Genomic DNA, 14836 nt, shown 5'->3' with positions numbered 1-14836 from the left:
TATAAAATGTTGCTTGAAAAAGAAATAATCTCTTTAAGAGAGAATAGACTTTGACAAAAACCAAGTACCGAATGGACTTTAGAGAAGCTGCTGCTTTGATATGGAATTCTGTTGGATTTGGTATAGGGAATCAATCAATAAAAATGCCAGATAGGCCTGACCAGGTGGTGGCACAGTGGATAGAGCGTCAGACTGGCACGCGGAGAACCCAGTTTCAAAACCCTGAGGTCTCCAGCTTGAGTGTGGGCTCATCTGGTTTGAGCAAGGCTCACCAGCTTGAGCCCAAGGTCACTGGCTTGAGCAAGGGGTCACTTGGTTTGCTGTAGCCCCCCGGTCAAGGCACACATGAGAAAGCAATCAATGAATAACGAAGGTGCCACAATGAAGAATTGATGCTTCTCATCTTTCTCCCTTCCTGTCTGTCTGTCCCCATCTGTTCCTCTCTCTGTCTCTGTCACAAAAAAAAAGCCAGATAAGAGGTAAGAATGTTTTATGACATTCTATAAATAAGTTCTCTCTCTCTCTCTCTTTCTCTGTCTTTCTCATCTTTTCTCAGATAAAACAGGAAGCTTGACTCCTTAAATACTAAGAAGGGAGTTATTTTTTTTTTAATACTATTGTAAACCTATGGCCAAGAAAAAGGGTTTTAACACTCAGTATTGTTTTGATGACAGAGAATCCACAGTCCTTGGATAAGACAAATAATTCAGAGTGGTTTAAATAAACCATAGAAAGATCAGCATTAGACAAAGCTCTAATTGATAATAACTAATAGAGCAAATTAATTATTATTATTATTATTATTATTTTTTAGCAGCAAACGTAACTAGACCTTTAAAAAATATGGAACACTTCACGGATTTTCGTGTCATCCTTGTGCAGGGGCCATGCTAATCTTCTCTATATTGTTCCAATTTTAGTACATGTGCTGCCGAAGCGAGCACACAAATTAATTCTTATGCACAAGAGAAGCCCTAGCTATTCATATTTTAGTGAATGGTTTGTTAAAACTAAAGCATTCTGAACTGACCAGGTGGTGGCACAGTGTATAGAGCATTGGCCTGGGATGCTGAGGACCCAGGTTCGAAACCTCAAGTTCGCTGACTTGAGCATGGCCTTATGCAGCTTGAACATAGGCTTACCAGCTTGAGCACGGGGTCCCTGGCTTGAGCGTGGGATCATAGATATGACCCCATGGTCACTGGCTTGAGCCCAAAGGTCACTGGCTTAAAGTCTAAGGTCACTGGTTTGAGCCCAAGGTCATTGGCTTGAGCAAGGGGTCACTGGCTTGACTGGATCCTTCCCCCTCTACCATCAAGGCAATATGAGGATGCAATCAATGAGCAACTAAGGTACTGCAATAAAGAATTGATGATGCTTCTCATCCCTCTCCCTTCCTGTCTGTCCCTGTCTGTTCCCCCTCACTTGCTCGCTTAAAAATAAATTAACTAAAGAATTCTGTGAAATTTTATGATCAATATTCTTTTATCTTTCATTAGTTACAAAAAAAGTCATTGGTGATAGTTAGCTTCAGGTTTGACATCTTTCTAAATCCCCATACCATAATAAAAAATGCTATCAACCTATGAACTTGGGAGAGTACAAATGAAGTTATTTGGGGGCTGAGGGACTTGTGTGTTTCATCCAGATTCTTACTAATCATTAGATCTCTCTTGGGACTAATGATACAGCATGAGTTTGTAAGACTAGCTTCATCATTTGGGGATCAGATCTGAGGCCTTGGCTTTGTTAGCATAGTAACTAACAATGTGAGCTAATTGGTCACAAATCACAGTAAACTTACAAACTGGTTAGTTTTGGTACAACAAATATAAGAATATAAAGTCTTAGAACATTCTTGTGACAAACACAACATTTGGCTTATTTATAACATTTAAAAATAAGAGAAATAATAAAAAGAATAGTGTATCATACTTCCAGGCATGAGGCTTACAATACTGAACAATTTCTTAAAGGACTCTTTGGCAGTCTTTTTGAATCCATAGCTCCCTTTTTAATGGACATAAAATTCTCTTTCTTTCTCTTTCTTTCTTTCTTTCTTTCTTTCTTTCTTTCTTTCTTTCTTTCTTTCTTTCTTTCTTTAGTGACAGAGAAACAAACAGACAAACAGGGACAGACAGGCAGGAAGGGAGAGAGATGAGAAGCATCATCAATTCTTCATTGCAACACCTTAATTGTTCATTGATTGCTTCCTCATATATGCCTTGATGGGGGGAGGGGTTCCAGTCAAGCCAGCGACCCCTTGCTCAAGCCAACAACCTTGGGCTCAAACCAGTGGTCTTGGACTTTAAACCATTGGGTTCAAGCCAGCGACCATGGGGTCATGTCTGTGATTCCACACTCAAGCTAGTGACCCTGCACTCAAGCTGGTAAGCCCATGCTGAAGCCAGATGAGCCTGTGCTCAAGCCAGTGACCTTGGTATTTTGAATCTGGGTCCTCAGCATCCCAGGCTGACACTCTTATCCACTGCACCACCAATCAGGCTGGACATAAACTTCTTATGCTCCAATTGAAAATCATTGTTCTAGTCTACATATTCTCATCAGCCAAAAGAAAATTATGAAACTTTATTCAGTATTGCCAAATATAAAATATTACATTGTTTGCTTTTACAAACTGCAAATGTACTTCCTGAAATATCCGATATGTCCTTTCTTGTTCTTCTCCTTCTGCCCATTTTATCTCTAACCAACCAGACTGAAAATTGGAAGTATATGTCCTTCGATATGATTTTCTACAAATGTATACAGGTGTTAATGCCTAACTTCAAAATATAAATATAATTTGTATACAAGTAGATAATATAGATAAAACTTTTATTTAACCAGTAGGTTAAAAAACCGGGGCAAACAAGAATATGAGGCTGATCTATATGATAAGTAAAAAAGATAAAAAGGAACCCTGAAATTAGATTGCTATATTATATTATATATAAATCTTGCCAGTGTCCTACATGCCAACAAACCATAACCTTTAGGGTTAGTTGCTCTTCAGGATGGAAATCCTTTGCAGGTGGTCATTTTCTACAAGTTAAGCACTTAACTTCAAAGGTCTTAGACCCTAATTAGTAGTGATACTAAAATATAACAGAATCATCTTTTCTCCTAACTTCTGATAATTTTTCTTAATACACCTTTAAAAATGTGAGCATATGATTCAAATGTAAATTAGGAAGTGGAGGGTGGTTTGGGGCAAGCTTTTACAAGGATTATGTATCATCACTACCTTTCTCTATCCATAGGTCTCCCGAGCTCACTCTTTTCCTAGAATGTTTAGGACAATTTGTTTATCTTACCCTCTCTCTCTCTCTCTTTCTCTCTCTTTAAAGATTTTATTTATTCATTGGAGAGAAGAGAGAGAGAGAGAGAGAATGGGGGGGGGCAGAAGCATCAACTCCTATATGTGCCTTGACCAGGCAAGCCCAGGGTTTCAAGTTGGCGACCTCAGCATTCCAGGTCAATGCTTTACCCACTGCGCCACCACAGGTCAGGCACTCCAACTCCTGAGTAATCTTTTTGACTCCTGTCTTTATTGGTTTTCTGTTCTTCCTTATCTCATGTTGTTCTGTTTTGGGGCTGACCACTAACCTTGGTGCTGACAATGCTTACATATTATAGAACATAGGCTTCCCGTGATTGGTTGCAGAGGGCTAGATGAGCAACTTGCTGTACTTCCCTTTATTACTTCATCCCTTAATGCCTTACCTTGCCACCCGAGGCTGTACACATATATCTGACTTACCTGTTGTGTTGGAAGCAAAGAGAATGGCAACAAAATCTTTAACTGTATGGTACATGTCATTATTCCCATTGCCCAAGACAACCCATAGGCTCTATAATCTTCATACAATGTCAAGGTGGTTAACTCTTTCACAGACCAGCATGAAATTTCTGGCGGGCCAATACCAGTCGGCAGACTGGCAATTGAAAACCACTGTTTTAAAGCTTCTCAATTTGTGCTACTTTGTTACAGTAGCTCTAGCAAACTAATACAAACATTATTGTTATCATCCTCATAGGTACCATTAATGACATCTAGTAGGTGACATTCACTGTGGCATTTGCTTGATTGATTTGTGTGCTAGATGAACATGTAAATTCTGGAATCAAATTCTGGTGCACACTTACTAGGTTTGTAACCTAGGGCAAGTCTGAAGTGAAAGATATGTGAGAATTATTTGTATTAAGATTATATGATCCCACTCTTTAGACTTCATTTAACCTTTATTATCTCTGAAAAGCCTATCTCCAAATGCAGTTACATTAGGGGTTAGAGCTTCAACATACACATTTTGAGGAGGATAAAGTTCAGCCCCTAGCATATATGAACGTGCATTGGGTTCTTCTCTCTCTCTTTTTTAAATCCTCTTTAACATATTTGATGACATATGGAGTAAACAGATTTTAAGATTTTATGCCCTGGCTGGGTAGCTCAGTCAGTCAGAGCGTCTCCTCCGAACAACAAGATTGCAGGTTTGATCCCGGTCCGGGCACACATGGGAAGCAACCAGTGAATGCACCAATGAGTGGAACAACAGATGACTACTTCCCTTCCCCTTCCCCTCTCTATTCCTTCCTCTCTCTGTCTCTCTAAAAATCAATCAAAACATAAAAGATTAAGCTCTGGACAGATAGCTTGGTTGGTCAGAGCATCATCCTGAAGTGCAGAGGTTGCCAGTTCAGTCCCCGTTCAAGACACATACAGTAACATCTCAATGTTTCCATCTGTCTCTCTCTCCCTGCCTCACTGAGAAGCATCACCGCGCAGCAGTTGCCTCTCCATTGTGCCCTGACCCAGCAAGCCTGAGTTTTTGAAGCAGTGACCTCAGCATTCCAAGTCTACACTCCATCCATTGCATCACCACAGGTCAAGCAGTGAACAGATTTTAGATATATAAAAGCATTTTGTTGTAAAGTTCACATCTGTGCAGAATATCAGCAATCAGCTGCTAGTGCTCTATGTTAGCTATGGGGTGAAGGATTAACAGAGAAAAGGGAGGCTTTGGGTAGATAAGGAGCCTGGACAGGTCAGAGTTACTGCATGTTAAAGGTTATATTCCTAGGAAGATTGGTCATAGTGTTGTATGCCTGCTCTATCTATCTATCTACCATTAATGTATCTTTAACATCTTTTACTGAGTGAAGCAAATAGTCGTCTTTCCATTTTTAACTCTTACCTAAGTAATATATGAATAAATACAAGTAAAGTAGACATTCACAAAGCATTCTTGTTCTTGCAGCATTTAAAGCCATTAACTTGGCTTGACCTGTGGTGGCACAGTGGATAAAGCATTGACCTGGAACCCTGAGGTCACTAGTTCAAAACCCTGGGCCTGCCTGGTTGAGGCACATATGGGAGTTGATGCTTCCTGTTCCTCCCACTTTCTCATCCTCTCTCTCTCTCCTTTCTAAAATGAATAAATAAAATTTAAAAATAAATAAGTAAATTCATTAACTTTACCATGTTGTCTTACCAGGTTGCTTACCGTTATCTATAACATGTTATGATAAGGTCTAGTCACTGTTCAGTAGTTTCTCTTGGCTGTACTCAAAGCTGAAAAATACTCTTTAAAATATAAATATACTCTTCTATGTTAAGTGTTCTTAGATATGTCTAAATTAAATAAAAAATACTATACCAAAATGTATGACCTAATATGTTCATCACAATATCAACATAATTGACAATTGCTGGGAAAGCCAGGCATTGTGGTTAGCTCTTTTATGTAAATCATCTTGTTTAATGTTGCAACCCTACAAAGCAGCCTGTATCATTATCCTAATTTTTATAGATGAGAAAATTGCTGTTTAAAAAGATTAAGTAACTTGATTAAGGACAAATAGCTCATAAATAGCAGAGTCAGCCAGGAATGCTATCAAATGTGAAACTATCTTCTTAACCTCTGTAAAAAAATTAAGTGTTCAGCAACTGGAGAATGCTCATGTGCATAATAAATTCAATACAATATAACACATATTATTCAGTCATTTGAAATTGTGTACCCAAATAATTGTATTAACTTTAAAAATGTTTATGTTTTAATAGTAAAGAAAGGAATAAGATACACACTGAAAGAATGATATACACATAATGATCTCAGCTCCATAGAAAAAAAAAGTATAAATATCTAAAAAGAGAAAAAAAGAAAGAAGTATAAACAAGTATTAATAGTGTTTTGCCTGACCAGGTAATGGTGCAATGGATAGAGTCTTGACCTGGGATGCTGAGGACCCAGGTTCAAAACCCCGAGGTATGTGGCATGAGCACAGGCTCAGCAGCTTGAGTGCAGGGTTGCCGGCTTGAGCATGAGATTATAAACATAACCCTGTGGTCGCTGGGTTGAGCTCAAAGGTCATTGGCTTGAGCCTAAGGTCATTGGCTTGAGCCCAAGGGGTTACTAGCTTGGCTGGAGCCCCCTGGTCAAGGCACATATGAGAAGCAATCAATGAACATTAAAAGTGCTGTAACTCTGAGTTGATTCTTCTCATCTCTCTCTTCTTGTCTGTCTGTCTCTCTCATTAAAAAACAAAACAAAATAAAACAAAATAAAATAAGTATTAATAATGTTTCTCTCTACATGTGGTAAGAATATGGGTGATTTTTGCTTTTTTATTATACATTCTTATAATGAACATGTATTACTTTTGTAATCAGGGAAAAGGTAATAAAATCTTTAAGACTTACAATATAGGAGAAGAAATATAAAGACTTGGTTCCTATGATTAAAAGAGTAAGTCCATTCAATAACTGCTGTATCCATTAAAAGGTGCAAACCATTCAATTCGAGATCTGTTTCTGATGTGTATGGCTATCAGATGTTCAGACTCAATGTAATATTCTCCTGCTTGCTGTATTTTCATCTTCTCTCTGCCTATGTTGGAGATAAAGCAGAAAGTGTGTGTTTCTCATTGGAAAGTTGGCATTTGAATGAGATCGCTGCTTTTCTCAGCTTAAAAAAGATAAAAGGAGTTATCAAGTAATGTTTTCTTTCATCTAAGGATGTTGGTCCCACTCCAACAATTGGAATTGATTAAACTCCAGTGCTTGCAAATTTAAAAACCCAACACAGGGGATCTGCTCACTCTGAATTTTACAAATCAATGGATAAACTCAAAACAAAAACCCATTACTGAGCAAGTTGATATTTATCTGTTTGGCAAGATAAACAGTTGTAAACAAGCATTTTTAACTGTGAGCTTCAATAATAACACTCTGAGATCTGTATTAGATGTTAAAAATTTGCATAGAACCATAAAGATAGAATAAACACAAAGGAAAAAAGTGCTTGTTAAAAAATCAAGTCTTCTGATTCATTATTCTCCATTAAATTGTGTTTCATTGAACAAGAGGAGTCATTTCTCTTGGCCTTTGATAGCATTTTTATTATCGCTTATGGAATGCAGCATCACATGAAACAGGTATGTTGTTGGTATTTGATTAAATTGTGTTGCTTCATGGAAACCTATAAACCACTGAGCCAGGCAAAAAAATAAAAATAAAAAAAAGATATTAAATAGACGTATCTGATGCGCATAGCACCTTGTTTCTAATTAGTTTGCTGTTTAGCCTGGAAGTTTTCAAACCTAAATCTTGACATTAAGTTTGGATTTAGTGCTTTCCTGAGATTAATCAAACTGGAGAAAAACATTTTAACAATTACTATAGCTATGTAAAATCAGTACTTTTGCATAAAATGGTTACATATTAGATTTTAATCAACAGATCTTAGCATCTAGATCAGGGATCCCCAAACTTTTTACACAGGGGGCCAGTTCACTGTCCCTCAGACCATTGGAGGGCCGGACTATAAAAAAAACTATGAACTAATCCCTATGCACACTGCACATATCTTATTTTAAAGTAAAAAAACAAAATGGGAACAAATACAATATTTAAAATAAAGAACAAGTAAATTTAAATCAACAAACTGACCAATATTTTAGTGGGAACTATGCTCCTCTCACTGACCACCAATGAAAGAGTTGCCTCTTCCAAAAGTGTGGCGGGGGCCGGATAAATGGCCTTAGGGGGCCACATGTGGCTCGCGGGCCATAGTTTGGGGACCCCTGATCTAGATCATGCTTTACATATAGCCTTTGATGATAGACCAGACCTCCACCCAATCCCTGCCACCAATTTGTTGAAGACAAATACCTTTTTTTTTGCAGATGAATAATTTTATAATACACAATAAAATTAAATTACCAGAATAATGGAAAAGTGAAAATAAAGACAAATGGAACCACAGATTTTTAATCGTTTCAACTGACATACAGTAGTCTAATTTTTCTAAAAGTTTTAAATCTTTACTCTCAATTTCTGTACTTATCTTGCATGAACCAATAACAGACAATTCTGGGAACTGCACTGGTGTACTGGCCACACTTCAGCACTGCTGTGGTCTCTTCTGCTCATCTCCAAGTCCCGCACCGCTGCTTGGCTTGGGCTGGGCATCTGATTAGGGATTGGAATGAGGTTGACTTCATTATCCTCACCTCTACCCCCCTTGAGAAGGGCTGCAGACAATCATTACGTCAGTATGGCCCCCAAAATCTATCACCTGTAGTGTCCTGATGTTATTTCTTTGTTTATAAACACTGAGGCGTGTGTTCCAAAGGTTCAGCCAGCTGTGGTTTTACATGATAACTCCAGCCAATGTCAGGGGATCCCAGGAACAGCGTGTCTTGCTCAACTGGGAAAAAATATTCCTGAGTGTTTGATACATATGAGGATGAAACAGTTAAAAGTTATTGCACTGTCAATGACAACAATAAAGTTCCAAAAATTAGTTAGAATTCAATGTAATTGCTTGCTGACACTGAGTCCTTTGCTATGGCTTGTGCAGCCAACTTAATTTAATTCATTTTCTCCCAGTTCAAAACAGTGATTCTTAAGGTCAGCTCAAGATTTAGAATTTATTCAACATTTCAGAGTGTCTTCTTGCTTCTCCACTGGTTGATTCTAACACTGAAGAGAATGGATGCAGTCACAGCCTGCATCAGCAGGAGATGGGTGGGGCCCACTTTCTTGGTCTTTTCTACCAGAAGTAGACGACGTTAGCTGCCATGTTCTCTTTGGCATCGTAAGTGCGGCGATTGTTTCAAAAGAGGGAAACTGGCATTTCTGCAGCTGTTGCTGCTTCTCTGCCATCATTCACTGGCCTGAAGATCCCCTAGATGATAGAGAATTATGTCTATGGAAATGTTGTATTCATTTTTTAAGTATTTATTTACTTTAATGTTATTGAACTCAATCTGGAAATGTCTACAGTTTGTCAGCTAGTTGGGTTCACTGTTTTTAAATTTAATATGCTGCACTTTTTCATCTGTGACAGGGACAAACTTTTGATTATATCTGCTTATGCCTCCTGAAATCTATATTTAGCTCTTGGGACTTTGATCTTGGTTGGCATCCATCAGGTGATATACTCTAGAATGGTAGTTCTTAATATATGGCCCAGGGATCCCCTAAGACTCTTCTAGGGAGTCCACAAGGTCAAAATTCTTTTCATAATACTATTAAGATATTATTTGCTTTTTTTACTCGCATTCTTTCAGGAGCAAAGTTTCCGGCGCCTCCATGATGTATGATGACGTCATTGTTCTGACGGCTAATGGAGCATGTGCTTATTTTTCTCTTGTGTATTTTTGGAATCTGTCTTAATTTTGGATGTGACAAATACCAATAGATATAGCCTCCATAAACTACAGGTGTTCATGGTCTTCAATAATTAAGAGTATAAAAGGGTTCTGAGGATGGGCATGGCAGAAGAATTATATGGTTATTTGTGTTTACAGTAAAAAGTCAAGAGAATTTGGCCATGAGAGCCTTAGACGATTTTTCTTTTTACCATCTTGTGTCTAATATGCTGTAGCAGTTGGATAATGACCGGGTAAAGAAACAGATTTACCTCTGGAGACACTAGGAGAAATTCACTAACACTAACACCTGGATTTCAGAACTTCTGACCTTCAGACCCGTAGGATAGCATATCTTTGTTGGTTTAAGCCACCAAGCTTGTGGTAATTTATTTTGGCCACAGTAGGAAACCATTACGGACTTGTCTCAGAGGAAACAAAAACGATTTGTTGACTATCTGCTGGTGTGCCAGGCCTGGAGCAAGATTGCATAGGTGGTGATGAAAAAAACTGGGATTCAAATTTAAGTTTGCCTGTATTCAGAGACCAGGCTTTTTTCACTCACCTAGCTTTATCCACCCCAAATAAAAGGTTACACACTGAAAACTCAGGAATTTCTTAAAGAATAATTCTATAAGTTCAGTGCATGATCCATGTTGCCGTAGACCATTAACATGGTTAAGGTCCTGATGCATATTGATCCTGTACCCTTACTTGGCTACTGAAAATCTACTTGATAGGTCCAGAGCTATGACTAACTGTACAGCCGCCTGGTATATCCCAATTAGGAGTTATTTCCCCCCAGATTACTCCATTTATTCCTAACTGAGAATTAACTCTCAAATTTAATTACAACATGTTCATTTACCTCTGAAATGGAATGTGCGAATTGTTGAATGTCAAGCACTGCCTTACGAGAAGGAACTTCTAGAGTGAATCTCATTCAACATGAGGGAGAATACTGTTTACTTTATTATTATTTTTTTAATTTGATGGTGGAATATGCTGATTATTTTGGTCTAAAGCTGAATATTTACCTATTATATTGATACCATGAGTTCATCTAAAAGAATATTTAAAAGTAAATTATTTAGGATGGATGTGTTGAAAGGTAGCTCAAATGAGAACAAGGTTAAAAAAAATAGCTCAAAATGTCTAACTATTCAGGGATATAATTTAGGTCTAGCTCCAGAAATATTCATTGATTTGGGGAAGCTGCATTGATGGGTCTACACCTTAAATGATGGTAGCATATAGGATATCTCCATTGTCATTTGGCCGTAATTCTATCTTTCCATCACTCCATTCCAAACTGTTCTAAAAGTCATGTCAGTCATTTTGGAGTTGCTATTAGACAAGACTCAAGATCACAAAATCTCTAAATAGTCATTTATTGTGATCACAGCCACCTCTGCTAGATTCTCCATGAGGGATACATGCACTGAGGATGAGGCTACATCCATGGGTACTTGTGAGTACGACTTGGATTTGGCTCCATTGTGCTGGACCACCTGGGGCTGAAAGCATTCCTATGTATCTTCTATCAAAGGCCTAACTAGAAGAAGTTCCTCCAGATCTCCTCACTCTAGTGGTAAAAAGATAAGAGAAACCCAAAGAAAGAGAGGGGGATGAATGGGATGATTTCCCCCGCAATGCCTCAGTTGAAGTGGTCAAGTGCTCTACCCTAGATCAGGTCTTCTGTTCCCAAGACAGAAAGTGGAGTTTGGGTGGGTAGTGAGCGGAGGAGGTTGAAGGAGTTCATTAGTAGGTGGAAAGCAGGGCCTAGCTCTCTTTCTAGAGCAGCAGCTGGTGGGGAAGTCATTTTAATGAGATAAGTCAGAAAGGACAGGACTTCTCTGAAACCAAATTCAGCTGCAGAACATTGCCCCAAAAGCATAAGGTGTTATGCCCTTTCCTTTCCATAACACGAGAAGGTCTTCCCCACCCCCTCAACACCATGGCCCAACAAAGATGCTCTTAAATTAGCATAGCTAGCTTTTCCTTAAGAATCCAGGGCTGGGAGGAATGGAGCCTAAATGTTTCCCCGTAGGTCAGTGACGTATATTGTCCAACAGGTGGTTCATGATTTATCTCCCCAGGCATGTCTAGGCCTGTCAGCTCTACTAGTGGAGAGGTGAACCAGAGCTGATGCTGTTCCCTACTGGACTTCCATAGTGCCTGTGCTGCCTCATTCCTCCAGCATTCCATTTAAATCAAGGGAGGCACAAGCCCGTGCTGGTTTGCATTGTGATGAGATGTATCTGATCACAGCATCTGAAGGCTCTGGGATGCTATGCGGCAGTGCAGCTGCAAGCATGAATCAATTAATCGGTTGTTAGGTTCAGACTCTCAGGCAATGGCATAGTCGGCTTCACGCTGACTTTGTTATATATGAAATCCCCAAAGAGAGTAATACCTTCTCTAAACTCTCATTATATTTTATAGTAGAATGACTATGGATCGATAATAAGTTTTGTTCTAATATAACATTAGATTCATGAGAATTCCCCCCCCCTTTTTTTCTCTTTCTTTACCAAGAAATAAAATTATAACCATAAAAATAAAGGCTTTTCTACCTAAGGGCTCTGTGAAAAGAACAATGTCTCTTGTTTAATATTAATATTTAGATTATGTTTTAAAACAAGCTTGAATTATTTTATACAATGTAGAATTAAATTTGTTTCTCAGAACATAAACTTATATTTGTATTTTTTTGAAAATTAACCTTTTTTACATGGCAGTAAAATTAATATAATTTATTACTAAAATATAATTTTACTTTTTAAAATTGGTAAGTACATCAAATATATAGAGAAGAATAGAAAATAAAATGTTGAAATCCATTATATAAATATCTACTACCAAGCTTTGTTAAAATAATGTTAGGCCATTTATACTTGCGTAGTTTCTTAAGAAATTGTACATTTCAGATATAATGTGAACATCTTTATTTTTGCCCCATCCCATTACCCTCCCTTTCTCTGAGAAATAACCACTACCATGAAATTAATGTTCATCATTCCCATAGTTTGTATATTTTTACTATGTATACATAGAAACTATATAGTATTATTTTGCATATTTTCATACTGTACATATATTCTCCAGCCTGATTTTTAAACTCAACATTTAAGATAGGGTTTTTGTCTAGATCAGGGGTAGTCAACCTTTTTATACATACTGCCCACTTTTGTATCTCTGTTAGTAGTAAAATTTTCTAACCGCCCACCGCTTCCACAGTAATGGTGATTTATAAAGTAGGGAAGTAACTTTACTTTATAAAATTTATAAAGCAGAGTTACAGCAAGTTAAAGCATATAATAACAATTACTTACCAAGTACTTTATGTCAGATTTTTGCTAAGTTTGGCAGAATAAGTCTTTATAAAACAACTTACTACAGTTCAGACTATCTTTTTATTTATACTTTGGTTGCTCCGCTACCGCCCACCATGAAAGCTGGAACGCCCACTAGTGGGCAGTAGGGACCAGGTTGACTAACACTGGTCTAGAGGAACTTGGAACATGGATAGAGCTAGATAAACCCTAAGCCTTTAAATTGGGATGCGAGTTTTAGGTGCTGTATGGATTCCTGGAATTTTAGGTGCACATGTACTTTTCTAAGAAGTAGGTTGATAACTTTCACAACATTCTCAACTCCATCTTTGACCTCCAAAGTCTCCTTTCTTTAACATTTTGAAATTCCATTAATGTACAAAGCTTTTTTTTTTTTAAATTTAATTAATTGTGTTTACATAGATTCTAGTGTCGCCCCGAATGTACAAAGCATTTTTTGTAATAGTGATGTATGATTAATTTTCTTTATTTTTTTTCAGTATGTTCTTCTATTCTGAGTGCAGCATTAAATAACGGATGATTCTATTGATAGGCTGATTTTTATTCCTTTTTGGGGTGTTAGTGATGTTGCCATTATGAAGGCAGAGAATGACTTAATAAAACTGCATATACCACTCTGACCACTAGAGGACACTAACACAACTAAAAACAGAGAAGGTGTCTTGGAATGAAGAAATACAAATGCCAGAGGAGTCGCTACCAAGATCTATACATATTTATTTATCTCTGTTTACAGATTTCTACATTGAGCTTCTAATATGTTCTAAACTTTCATGTTCAAATTATTTCAATGTTATCAGTCTCATAAACAAACATAAAGCATGCATGAAAGGGAGGCTTAAATAAACGAAGTACACTACAGCTGGATTTTGACTACTTATCTAGTCATTGCTGAATTTTTAAGACACCAATGGCTGGTCGATTAATTGATCTCTTTATTAATAAAAGTAAATAACATGATTTAGGCATTTACATAGACAAAAACTGCCTCTTCACTTAAGACATTACTAAAAATGCTTTGTCATTATTTATGCAACCCTTGTATTACATTTACTTGTTGGGAACATTCCAAGGTTTTCTGATTTCTAGTCAGTTAGGAGTCTGTTTTACTTACTTATTTATTCTTCTCCATATTTGTTTAGAATAAATTTCTTTTTGAGATTTAATTAATCTCTAGCATGGAGTCTTTAAAAAAATGTTATTTCACTTATTTTCTTTATTTTACTCTACATTTTCCCCTAAATATTTAATTTTGTTTTAACTATTATTTTGATACAATCTCAGATTATCTACAGAGTATGTAGCTATTTATTAATTTACTTAATCTACTGAAGGAAACAAAGATCCCCATCCAAATGAAGCTTATGTTCTATGGGGTGGAGCTAATAATAAACAATGGACATAAATAAATAAATTGTATTATTTGTTAGAAGGTGTTAAAGCTATAGAAAAATGACAAAGAAGGTAAGAATATGGAGTCAGGAGTAGGGGTTGTTAGGTATTATTTAATATTTCTTCATTAATATTTTAAAACTTTTTTATAATATAATCTAGTTTTGTGTGCCCCTTTTATTGTTCTTATTTAAGTATTAAATATATGAAATAATAAACTACCTTTTGGTATATCGTTTTTTAATACTTAATACGGTCATTAAGACAGAGAACTGGCTGTTACATTGTTTGAATCCTACCGGTGGGTGAGATGTGGTCTTCTTCTGGATACACTTTCAAAGTAGAGTCAACCCAATTTCCTGATGACTGAACATATGATGTGAGCAGCTAAGCAGGTGAATAAAGGCTGTGAGTAGCACAGGTTGGTG

The 14836-nt window shown here is 37.1% G+C and overlaps 1 non-coding gene across 1 annotated transcript; it reads right to left on the bottom strand.

Moving 5' to 3' along the window:
* Positions 1 to 837: 837 nt before the first annotated feature.
* LOC136379188 (U6 spliceosomal RNA) lies at positions 838 to 944 on the bottom strand. Its single transcript, XR_010746685.1, has one exon. It is a non-coding gene; the product is annotated as a U6 spliceosomal RNA (small nuclear RNA).
* Positions 945 to 14836: the final 13892 nt, after the last annotated feature.

The sequence above is a fragment of the Saccopteryx leptura genome, chromosome 7, assembly GCF_036850995.1.
Source record: "Saccopteryx leptura isolate mSacLep1 chromosome 7, mSacLep1_pri_phased_curated, whole genome shotgun sequence".
NCBI lineage: Eukaryota > Metazoa > Chordata > Mammalia > Chiroptera > Emballonuridae > Saccopteryx > Saccopteryx leptura.
The sequence above is the reverse complement of the archived record's forward strand: the minus strand, read 5'-3'. Positions and strand labels throughout refer to the sequence as shown.